Raw genomic sequence first — 13,252 nt, 5'->3', positions numbered from 1 at the left:
ACCAATCAGCTCACCGAGAGTGAGAGACTTTAGATTCTTAGCCTCAATGATCGTTGTCTTCATTGATTAACAAGACTTTGAAATAGAGTAGATCATCTTCCTCACAAGCTTCTCGTTAGGGATTACTTCTCCAAATCCCTTGAGACTGTTGACAATCACGAAAAATCTATTTGTCATAACTTTGATGTATTCATTGGGTTTCATCTTGAAATTCTCGTAGCTATAGTTGAGAATACTTATCTTGGTTTCCCTCACTTCATCGGTTTTTTCATGAGTGACTTGGAGCTTATCCCATATTTCCTTGGCATTGGAACAAGAGGAGACACTTTCATATTCATCCGGGCCTAATGCACAAAAGAGGATGTGCATAGTCTTAGCATTAAGTTGGAACTTCTTCTTCTCTCTATCACTCCAATCATCCATCTCACCAGGTAGAGTAGAGTAACCCTTGATAATTGAGTTCCAAGCTCCTAGATCATTGGATTGAATGAAAATCATCATCATATTCTTCCAATAGGCATAGTTTGCTCCATTGAAATACGATGGCTTGTTGACTGGTTGAGAATCTTTAAGGCAGTAAGAACTGGAGGTCGAATCCATCTTTTATCGGTTGCATCGGGAATCAGTAGAGTTTCTTCTAGGATTGTATCAATGTGGTTAAACATTTTAATGAGTTAAGCTCTGATACCAATTATTAATATTTTTGAAGCTCAATTTAATCAACTAAAAATTACACAAGGGGGTGAATTGGAAACAAACTTTTATAGGGAATAAGGAGAATAAAATATAGAAAAATATACACATCGATTTATAGTGATTCGACTTATAAACTAATTCTACCTCCACTACCTTATCTCCTCACTAAGGATTTTCCAACAAATTCATTAATTTGTTCTTTCTTTTTCAAAGACAAAGAGATAACCTTTACAATACTCCAGAGCTTTTAATAAACTCAACTAGAACCAAAACCTCTTTACAAGGAAAAGAAATGTAAACAAAGAAAACCTCTAAAAGGTAGGGTGTTTACAAAATAAAGCTCACAAGAATAAAATATTTACAAGAGAAAGTAAAATAGGATTGAAAACTATTCTCTTGTGTTTGTTTGTTTGTTTGGACAAGTGTTCTAACCCTTCTTAAAGTGTATTAAACTTGTATTTATATATTGGAATGAGTTTGTGACCGTTTCTAGCCATTGGGAGTGATTTGGAGCCGTTTGGGATGTTTTTCTCTGTAAAATAAAATTATCCAATATAGAGGGTATTGGTACTACCTTTGTTATTTTTAAATAAAACTAGTTTTTACTAGCCGTTGGGCTTGACGGTATCGATACTAAGCCTATGGTATCGATACTACTATGTAAAGTAGTATCGGTACCCCTTTGGGTATCGGTACCATTTTTGCATTCTAGAGTTTGAACAATGGTGGTAGTATCGATACTACCTAGTATGTATCGATACTTCCTTTACCTTTGGTATCGATATCATATGAACATTATTAGTACTGTTAATGAGGTATCGATATTGTAAGAACAGTATCGGTACTTCTTGTCCAGAAAAACATTTTGTTCTCAATTCCAAGTTAAATGGACTTTGAATTATTTTTGAAAAGTTTGAATAAATTCAATTTAAGTCAAAAAACATTTTACCTTAATTCTTATATAAAAAATATAGTTCAACAAAAGTAGTCGTTGATGATGTCCCAATAAAGATTTTGGATCAGTTCGGTTTACAAATAATTCTCTGTAGTGTTTTGGTGATCTTGAACCTGCCCATATACCAAGGGCTCTTCTTCCGGAAGGACAGTGGTAAAATGCCTTCCTATGTAATGTTCCAGGCAATTGCTTATGCTATTTTGGCTTGCACAATAGCCCTGAACTAATTTTTATCATACTTGCTAAACAAGCTGTCCTTTTATGGAGATCAATATTAAGGAAAATTAGCATCAGATTCCCATTAAGATCAATTTGAAATACTATACTTTGTATCAATGTTTACATGTTTTTAATGTTTGATACCTTTTTTATCCTAACATGTTTGATACTTACATCTAACATATTGGATTTTGGGCATCTTGGGGGTGCTCTAACCTTCCCTATGTCTAACCGACTCCTGAGTCTGATCATCTCGGTGTATACACAGACTAGACTAGTGATAATTCGGTCGTACTTAGTCAAAACGACTGTGGTAACTATAACCACTTGATGAATTTACCTAGGACTCGACATATCTTTTCGGTTAGCCTATGGCATTATCGAGAATCAGAAGGGATAAAGAAGGAAGTTGTGAAGTTAAAGTCACAAGCTGAAGCAACAAAAATCTTACAAGAGGAAGTTGATAAGGAACTGAGAGCTGTAGGTTTTTGGTAGAATTATAATAAAAAAATAAAAAAATAAAAAAATAACCTTAATCATATGATGACGCGTGCCACTATCTAATTGGGAGATCAAATTTATTAAATTAAATTAAAATTATAGCCAAATTGATATAATATATAAATATTGAGGACTAAATGTGTAATTATAATATTTTTTAACAGTCATGTCACCTTCTCTATTAATGGTTTGATTGGAACATTTAAATAGTTAAGTGGTTTGATTGATAAAATTACAAAATCATTAGTCAAAATAAAAAGAGACAACAATTAAGTGGTCAAACAAATAATTTACCCTTAAAATTTGTTATAAATTCATAATTAGTTTATTAAACATTTTACGCTTGTCAATTGTCCTATTTGAAAATTTAAAAAACATAATCCATGAAGGTAGTAAATGAGAATGTTGTTATCTTTAAAGGTCTTGAGTTCGAGTAGTTGCGTTTGTAAAAATGTATATGTTTTTATCTTTAGATTTCTTAAGTTCGAGTAGCCTCAATCGTTCGTTTATTTATTAAAAGAACGAACATGAATAAGATTTTATGTTCTTTTAATTAAATGAATGAACACAAATAAATGGTTCGTTCATTCATTTGCGTTCGATAATCCATTCGTTTATGTTCGTTTACGTTTGGTAATTTGTTTGTTTATGATCATTTGTTTAACTAAATTATATTTATCTTTGTTTATTTATATTCTTTTAAGAATTTTTCTTGATTTAAAAGAAAGTTATATTTTATGTTCATTCATTTACATTCGTTTGCGTTCATTTATTATTTTAACAATTGAACATGAATGTACAAGAACAAAATCTCGTGTTTGTTTCACGTAATTCGTTTTCCGGAAAATGTTTTCTAGTATTTGGTTGGAGGAAAACTGGTTGGTCAACATAAAACATTTTATTGATTAAGAAATTTTCCTTTATGTTTTCTGGAAAATGACTTACGGTCTGATTTTTCGTAAGTCATTTTCCGAACTTTTCACTTCAAAGAATAAATACTCAAAATAATTTTATTTTATGAATTTAATATTAATAAATATTTTAATATCATTTTAATCAAAATATTAATTATTAAAATATTTAAAATATATTTATTAATATTTTTAATAATATAATATTATATTTTTAATATTATAATAAAATAATAAATTATATTATAATAATATAAGATATTATATTTTTATTTTAATAATATATAATAAATTATTAATAAAAATTATATTATTTATTAATTTCTTAGAAATGATATTATTAAATTATTAATAATGAATAATATTATTTATATATTTAATATTAATATAATAATATTTTAATAAAGATATTTAAAATATACTAATTAATTTTTTTAAAATATAATATAAAACTATTACTTTAATAAACAATTAATATAATTTATAATATTTTTATTTCAATAAAATATATCAATATTAATATATCAATATTAATATTTTTATTAATAAAATTATAAAAAATATTTAATAATAAATAAATTGTTTTTAATATTTTAAAAATAATAATATTAATTTTTATGATAAATAATATTATTTATTGTATTTAATATTTGTAATAAATAATTTTTAAAAAACTCATCAACTAGTGGAAAAATGATTAAACAACATCTTTCAAACATCGTAAAACGTTTTCCAGATATTTTTCAAAAAAATGTAATTCATTTTACGGAAAACATTTTCCAGAAATGTAATTCATTTTTTTGAATTCAAATTCCAGTAATTCATTTTCCAGAATTCAATTTCTAGAAAATCAATTACAACCAAACAAACAGACCCTATATTCCTTAATGAACGAACATGAACAAAAAATTATGTTCGTTTAATTATTCGTGTGTTTGTTTAAATTAAACGGAAGAACATGAATATACCCTCGTTCTTGTTCGTTTACAAGCCTATAGACGTCTATCTAAACTTGAATATAAATTTAATTAAAAATGTTTAATTATAAAATAAGTGTCCAAACTAGACTGCTTTTTCTAAATAAGTGTCTAAACTTTTTTTTTCCAATTCATCCAGATACATAACGTTACAAACATTATCATTTTAGGTGCCTCAATCGTAACAACTATTAAAAAACTCCGTTAAGTAACATGTTTCATGTACTAATAATTTTAAAATTTTACCTTTTTAAAAATTTAAAAATAAATTATTATATTAAAAAATATTTTTTAAATCACTTATTCCTCTCCTTCAGCTTGAAAGAGCCATTAGGCCCTCTGATGGTTCAATTACATGGCCTTATCTTCTCCGACAACTTCCTCTTTGTTCGACGAATTGCCCTCATTGTTCACATTCACATTTCCATCAACCAAAATTTCATTATATTTTTTAATATAATAATTTTTTTTAATTTTTTTTAAAAGATTTTCAAAATTATCAAAACATGATATATGTCATTTAAGAGAGTTTTTAACAACGGTTATGGCCCAGATACCTAAAATGGTAACGTTTGTAACGTTAGGCACATGAGTGAATCGGAAAAAAATAAACACTTATTTAAAAAAAATATAGAATAAACACTTATTTTATAATTAAACCTAAAAAAACTCAAATATTGATTAAATGTTTTTTTATAAAAATGTTAATAATTTTTATTATAGTAAATGATTTAAAATGTGATGACTTTTCAGAAAAGGAAAAACATAAGAAAAATAGAAGTTAAATTGCGTGTAGCAACTGTGTGAACCCGATTAAAACGACACCGTTTGGGAAAATGAGTTAAAAGAAAACCAAAGAAAACGACGTCGTTCGGCAAAAAGTAAGTATAAGATGGCCCATGCATGTTTCAAACCTACGATCTTTGCGTTATTAGCACAACACTCTAACCAACTGAGCTAATAGGCCGATATTTTAGTTTTGAGCTATTTTAACTTTATATCAATAAATTTTTATTTGGTCCCTCTATTGTTTAAGAGTTTGATTTTAATTATAAAATTTTGTAAATTTATAATTTGTTTACCCAACATTTTACGCTTCTGAAATTTGTCTTATTAATATTTGATCTCTACCATCAATTGTTCATTGTTAGTATGTTTTCCATACTACTTTCAAATACTCCATAATGAATTGTTTTATTATTTTTAATATATATTAAAATATATCCAGATATACTTAAACACATGTTTAAATATTATAAAATTAAGAATTAAACGCCCAAGAATTTATTTTATGAAATTAAAATTACATCTTTTTTTTTTACTTTATTCTAATTCTACCTTTAAATTTATTTTTTTAGTAACAAATTCAATCAAAATTATTAAATTTTATAATGCTAAGACAAAATATTAGTTATTCAACAAATATAGTAACCAAACTGAAAAGTTTTTATAGTTCGGTAAACCTAATAGAAAGTTATTTCAATTTTTTTAACAATTTCTACGTAGGGAGTGGAAGAATAATTTTTCTTCTAATAGTTATTGAACTCAAAACCTAAAGGAGGAAGAGAAATGTGAATTGAAAGTTTTTAACCATATGCACTAGAGAGCTACCTTCCGAGATAAATGAAAAGTATGATGTTGATCATATGTTAATCTATTATTTATCATTGATCCTCAGGCTCTTCTCAAAACATATGTAGGTCATGTGTTACTTTTTTTAAAATGATGCCCCTAGAATATTTTATAATAAGGTGAAGTTGTAAAATATCAAAATTTAAGAAGGTTGAAACTAGGATGAACATAAATAAGATTTTTTTTTGTCCGTTAAACACCACAAATTTGATGATTTTTTAGAAAAAATGATTATAATTGGATTCTTAAGATAAAAAGGTAGAAAATTAGAAGTTTGGTTTTTTTTGTTAAATTTTACCATGGAGGAATAAATTTTTTTCTAGGTTAGCATTTTTTTAAAGTGTAGGGTCCCCAAATTTTGAGATCCCATAACGTGTTACAAGCTACACTTGTCAATGAACAAATCTGTTGATCATCTATTATAATTTTTTCGCTTAAATTAAAAGAAGTAAATAGTTTATACTCACTGTAACTCAAATATTTTAATTATCAATAAATCATACAAAAAATTCTTCAAAGCACTAAATAAAAGTTATATTTTTATTATTATCATGTAAGCACTGACGGAGTGGAGTCAATATAGGATGAGGGGTGTCATTTGACACCTCAAAATTTTTAAAAGAAAAAAGTTTCTTATATAAATTGTTATATATATATAGTATAAATAAAAATAAATGATACCACTTTTAGAAAAATTTTCACACCCTTACAAAAGAAATTGACCTTATAATTTTAAATAAATTTATATAGTTTTATTCAAATATTATAATTTAAGACTACGAGACTGTAATTTAATTTTTTTAGTTCCATCCTTACACGTAAGTCTAAAGTATTCTTTCACAACCCTCCCTTCATTACAACCCTCACATTGAAGGGTCATGACTTCCATTTTGATAGCACCCAACGTCGCATATGCAACGCAAGAAACAAATTATGACTTCTTTTTTTGTTGCTCAGTCATGGATTTGGGACACATTGTTGATGACGACATTTATACAAAAAATAAAATTCTAAATAAATGTTTTTATAAAAAACATTAATATATTTATTCTAATATAACATAAGAAAATGGGAGTTCAATTGCGTGCAGGCCTTAAAAAGGAAGCGACGCCGTTTGGAAAAATGGGTTGAAAGACAGAGAAAGAAAACGGCACCGTTCAAGAAAATATAAAACAACTTGGCCTATGCAGGTTTCGAACCTGCGACCTTCGCGTTATTAGCACGACGCTCTAACCAACTGAGCTAATAGGCCGTTGGCTTGGCTTTGAACTATTTAAAATTTAATATCATAAAAAAAGTTGCTATCAGTTCCTAACCTTACGAGTTCTGTTTTTCAACCCTCAAGCATGATGGCTAAATGTTGATCCAAGGAATGGGAAGTACATGACATGTTGTTTGATGTACCGAAGAATTTCAATATGCAGCTATCACTACCATAAAAACTAAGCTGACAGTTCAGTTTGTATACATCAGTTTCGTTTTAGTTTGAACTCGAAAACATGAATTTCGCCTTCTAAATGATTCTGGTGCTTCTCTTTTTCAGGTGTCCTACTGGTGCGGAAACGACTATCACCTACCCGAAGTGGTACCGGGAGGTGATCTTGCTCGGTTACAACGTGGAGTGTTTATGATCAGCAATAGCACAGCCGTGGCCGAGGTTTACTCCCTAATCGACCACAAATTTGATCTCATGTATGTCAAGAGAGCATTTGTTCATTGGTATGTCGGTGAAGGAATGGATGAAGGTGAATTCTCCGAAGCACGTGAAGATCTCGTCACTCTCGAGAAAGACTACGAGGAAGTCGGGGCAGAAGGTGGTGAAGATGAAGAAGAACCAGAAGATTACTAGATCCATTTCATCAAATCAAACATCCCTGGTGTACCATGTACTTCAATCTCATTTTACTCCATCAGCTATATTTTCTATTGTTTTAAACTAGTCCCTGTACTTCATTTGAATGGCTCTGCACCTTGAAATGTTACCTCTCAACGTTTAATAAAGCTTCTACCTCGTGACATGACTTCGTTCGATTGAATCAGTCTCCGATACCGTTCCGTTTTTCTTAAATTACTTGTTTCCAGCACATATGCGGACATAATGCTCACCCGGACTCAAGTAACAACGAAATCAGTTGATTTTCATTAAAAACGTTTAAGTGTCTGTAAAGAGAACAGATAACACTATAACTAGAGCCTTATCCTCTTCTATCTTAATAGTTGGTGACCATCCAATGTTACCTCTCAACGTTTAATAAAGCTTCTACCTCGTGACATGACTTTGTTCGATTGAATCAGTCTCCGATACCGTTCCGTTTTTCTTAAATTACTTGTTTCCAGTACATATGTGGACATAATGCTCACCCGGACTCGAGTAACAACGAAATCAGTCGATTTTCATTAAAAACGTTTAAGTGTCTGTAAAGAGAACAGATAACACTATAACTAGAGCCTTATCCTCTTCTATCTTAATAGTTGGTGACCATCCATTGCTACTCTTGGTCTCTCTGGTATGTCCTTATCATTTAAAAAGGTTCATTTTGTAGGTCATGACAACAATTAGATAATTCAAGTTGCAGCAGTTTAGCAAACATAAAAACAGGTTACCATTAGTCACCCAACTTTCTGGCAAATTCTCGATTCTCAGGGTCGTAACCCCATCAGGTGTGAGCTAACTCCAAAACCCCGTCGTCATTTCGGGTTGCAGGCTGTCACTTGCCTTCATTAAGCTAGAATTGCTAGTAATACAGCCCGTTGGCCGATCATCACACTATCCTAAGTTGAATGCTATTGGATGCATTAATGGACTAAAAACTATTAGCGGTTGAATGCTAATGGATTGATTTAGAGAATCAATTTGAAATGATTTGAAACTTCTTCAAAGTACCCAAACCACATTAAGAGGAGCATAGAATGACTGTCTGATATATCATCTACATATACATATAAATAGAGAAAACTATCAATCAACCATTGTTTCAATATTCCTCCTATCCACATGACTCAAACTCAAGATCTTAAACTTCTACAAGGACCGACATTCGTTATAATTAAATCAGCATGATTGCTTAGACATTTTGTATTCAGAGATGAATGAGACCTTCCAAAGGAACAGTTGACATTTTACAAAATGGAGATCACTTCTAATCACTGCCTGTTATAACATGCAATTGACCCTAAGTCATCTACTCTCTTGATTTTACAAGGAGAAAAGGAAGCAAATACCAAATGAAGATCATGTTTTAGAACTCAGGAAAACAAAGAGCATAACGGTGGCAGATCCCACAATGCTTCGGTGGAAACATGGACGGTTTCGATACACTCTTGCAGTCTGTTCATAGCTCTCTCACTTGACAAACTAGTTATTTTGGTCCTTATTTAAAATTTTGGGCATTACATTTAATATTTCCTACGTGTATCTGACTCTAAAAATCTAATTTTGACTATGGTATAGAACACATGCCTCTAGAATCATATTTTCAAAGAGAATTTATAAAATCTTTTTTTAAAAAAGTGATTTTATAGGCTTTCAATCAGACATAATAAAAGCGATCGACGATGACTTCAACTTTTAAAATATTATTTTATCAAGAAGTATATTTTCAAATTGAAAAATGGATTTGACAATAGGAAAAGTAATGAAGTTGTTAAATTGGCATTAGCTATTTTATCTTTTTTTTTATATTGACTTGATTATTTTATTTATTTTATAAAAAAATATATAATTTTTTAAAAAAATTAAAATTATGTAAGAATTATTAAAATGTGGAATAATGTCAACACGTTACAAAAATAAAAAATTGTAAAAATATGAAAAATTGTTACAAATATCAAAACTGTAAAATTAAAAAAACATATAAAAGACTGTAAAAATATTTTATAATAGAAGAGCAGAAGAATAAAAATAGAACCATAAGTCATTGATTTCCATATAATATAAATCAGAAGCTACACACTAGCCTAAGATGTCAAGGAGAAAAACGAAAGTGCAAGTAGATAAATGGTATCCCGACTATAGACTATAGGACATTATTTTCTTGAGTTATCTTAATTATAGGATATTATTTTATTGAATCTACTGATTATTAAAAGTTACAAAATAGTCGCTCAAATATTCATATGTTTCAAACTCGTCCTTTTCTGTTAAAAAAATGACGACATTATGAGTTGGACGTTAATATATTGACTAAGATATGATAAATTTTGATCCCAAGATATCAAATGACTATCATATCTTAGTCAGCATATTAACATCCAACTTAGATTACTGTCAATTTTTTAAAGGAAAATGATAAATTTAAAACATATGAATAATTAAGTGATCATTTTATAACTTTTAATAGTAGAAGGTAACCTAAACTTTTAATAAAAATAATTGAAATCGATTTAATCGTTTCATTATTTTTGTGTCAAATTAGTTCAATTTGACGAAAATTGAAAGTTTGATAATGTGTGAAAAAATCCAAGGACTGAAATAAAAATATGGCAATGTTAGAAGGCCAAAAGATCATTCTATCAAAATTACGATATCATATCCACTTCCATTGCTGACCTTCCATTTTATACAGCACCACCATTGGCAGAACCACTTGAGAGAGAGAGAGAGAGAGATGGCAAAAAATGAATATGTTCCACTCTTCGAAACAAGGCAAGTTAAGGGACGAGTTCTTTTCCGGTCTGTTGCAGCTTCCATCTTCCTCGCCATCTGCTTCGTCTTAATCTACAGAGTAAAGTTTCTCCCAGCAGGAGGAAGATCCGAGAGATTGAGTTGGATCGGATTGTTTCTTGCATGTTATCACGTTAGTGTATAGATACTGTTATAATCACCGGAATAACGATAAACCTAATTAATCAAACATATAAAAAATATTAAGATTTACATGGAAAATCAAAAGAAAAAAATCACTGATAGAGAATAAAATTTTACTATTTCGAAAAAAATAGATCTACATTTGTTACACCACAACTATATTCTCTACTTTCTATTTATAGGGATCGAACGGATTATACTGCTTCACCCTCCCGCAAATCTCATATTTTTACCATTATTTTAATTATAACTTTATAATTCCATCTAAGAAAAAATTGGATCATAACTCTAACATACATTGATGTTAATAATGTACATTTTCATGTATTATCATTTTATAAATTTATACATTGCTTGAATAGTGTTATATGATTAAGTAATATCGACATTCCTTGTTTAAGTTTCAAATCTTACCCATTATAATAACAAGGTTTAATGGTATTTGAGACTCTACAACTTTTTTTTAATTAATGCGCTCATCGAATTATTTTTGTACTAAATGTGACCTTTAAATTAAAAAAAAAATCAATATGATCATTTAACTAACAGTTTATGTCGTTTTTTTTACGATATTGATATAGCAGTCCATGATAGCTGATGGCTGAAATATTTTTTTGGTTAAGTTCAAGAATCAAATTGATTTTTTCTTAAAGTTCAGGGCTTCTTTAATCTTAAAGAAAAAATGATAATTATTTTATATTTAAAATTTAAAATATAAAAATATTCAAATATTTTAAAAAATAAATAAAAATAGTAGAAATAAAAAATTAATTACTATTGTTTTAAAATTTATATACATGTAACGTATATTTACAGCATCAATATTTATACAAAATATTCTTACCGGATTAGTAGAGACATTAGAATTTTGTATCTAAATATAACTAGAAAATATAATAAGTTTTTCGTATCAATACACATATCTAATTCACATATCTAATTATATTTCAAACAATTCTAAGGGCTATTCATAAACTCTTGCACATAATATAATAAGTTAGTATATACAGTTGTGCATAAAAATTGTCTGAAATATGATTAGATGTCTCTATTGATACGAATAACCTATGATGTTTACTAACTATATTTAGATTTAAAATTTGTAACTATCAACTAATCCTGTCTTTAATATGCATATGCATATACATATAATTTAAAAAAATATATTATAAAAATTATATTCAATCTTAAATAATTTATTTTTTTATATTTATTTAAAGAAAGCAAATAAAATTTTATATTTTAAACTATTTAAATAATTTAAATAATTATTTCATAATATGAGATTAAAATTAGAATTCTACCATTGAAATATTAATTTTATAAAAATATATAAATAGTTATTTAATTATTTTTATTTTCAAATAAAGTGAGAAAATTATTTAAATTTAAATTTAAAATTTATATAAAATAAATAATAAATTTAGTTGAATATAAATAAACATTTAGCCTAGTTTGTTAGCTAAACATTTGTATATTTTTGTTACTTGTCCAAGTTTGAATCACAAATCTAACGAAGCATAATTAGAGTTAGGAATTTACTCGAGTTGGATCGAGTTTTAGGTCTATATGAATCTGATTAGGATATTATACTCTCCAGTCATTATCCAATTCGGCCTGTGTTTAGAGAGATTCTATTCGACCCAAAACCCAATCCTATTTTTGAGGTAAAAACCCGTATTCACACTCGATCCCCAAATATATTTATATAATTAATCCTCATTTTTATTTGGTAAAATGTGAATTTAATTAAAAAATATAGAGAGATGAGTATTATTGCAGTTATACTTAAATATATAAGGGATAATTATATTATTATATCGGATCGAGTTAATGATTTATTAAATATATAAGGGATAATTATATTATTATATCGGATCGAGTTGATGATTTATTACCCTAAATCTGAATATGACTGAACCCAAATTCAATTTAAAAAAATATTATCCTATAAGATTGAGTCAAAACCTGTCGAGTTTGGATATATACTCATCCCTGGTTGGAGCCCTACAATACTTCACTCATACTCGAAGTGATATACCTTTAGCTAGTGAGAGCAAAGTTGCGCAATTACCATGACAACAAATTATTGTTATAATTCAAACAATTGAAATTTAATAGTGTAAAAGATACATCGTCTAAAGTTAAGTGGTATTCGGTGAGTTTACCCTTAAATTAATAATAAAAAATCTTGTACATTTAACTCTAGCTTATTTCAAAGAGTACCGGTTGATATTTTTATTATCAGGTAACTTAATTTCCTTGTTTTTATTTCCAAGCAAATGAGTTTGTTTTTGACCTTAAGCAATTTGCCTGGTGCTAATTCGTTCTTTTTTCTTTCTTTTTTTCTCAGCAAGAAGTTTTTATTAAAGAAGAAATTTTATCCTAAATCGTAAGCATCGTTAAAAACCTCACTAAACTAAGTGGAGGAAAAGAGTACTCATGATTAGGAACAAAACACACCAAAACCACACACATAGACCAACTACTCACTCAAAGAAAGAACAAATATCATAATCACCCCAACAACAACCATCTAAACCGGCTGCCTGCT

The 13,252-nt window shown here is 28.4% G+C and overlaps 2 non-coding genes and 1 pseudogene across 2 annotated transcripts; 1 reads left to right on the top strand and 2 right to left on the bottom strand.

Annotated features, from left to right (window-relative positions):
* Positions 1-5,152: 5,152 nt before the first annotated feature.
* TRNAI-AAU lies at positions 5,153-5,226 on the bottom strand. The gene has a single exon. It is a non-coding gene; the product is annotated as a tRNA-Ile (tRNA).
* A 1,843-nt stretch (positions 5,227-7,069) lies between these two features.
* On the bottom strand, positions 7,070-7,143 carry TRNAI-AAU. Its single transcript has one exon. It is a non-coding gene; the product is annotated as a tRNA-Ile (tRNA).
* Positions 7,076-7,849, top strand: LOC120206944 (annotated as a pseudogene).
* The last annotated feature ends 5,403 nt before the right edge of the window (positions 7,850-13,252 follow it).

The sequence above is a fragment of the Hibiscus syriacus genome, unplaced genomic scaffold (assembly GCF_006381635.1).
Source record: "Hibiscus syriacus cultivar Baekdansim isolate YM2019G1 unplaced genomic scaffold, ASM638163v2 tig00014213_pilon, whole genome shotgun sequence".
Classification (NCBI taxonomy): Eukaryota; Viridiplantae; Streptophyta; class Magnoliopsida; order Malvales; family Malvaceae; genus Hibiscus; species Hibiscus syriacus.
Note: the sequence above shows the minus strand (reverse complement) of the source record. Positions and strands in the feature narration are given on the sequence as shown.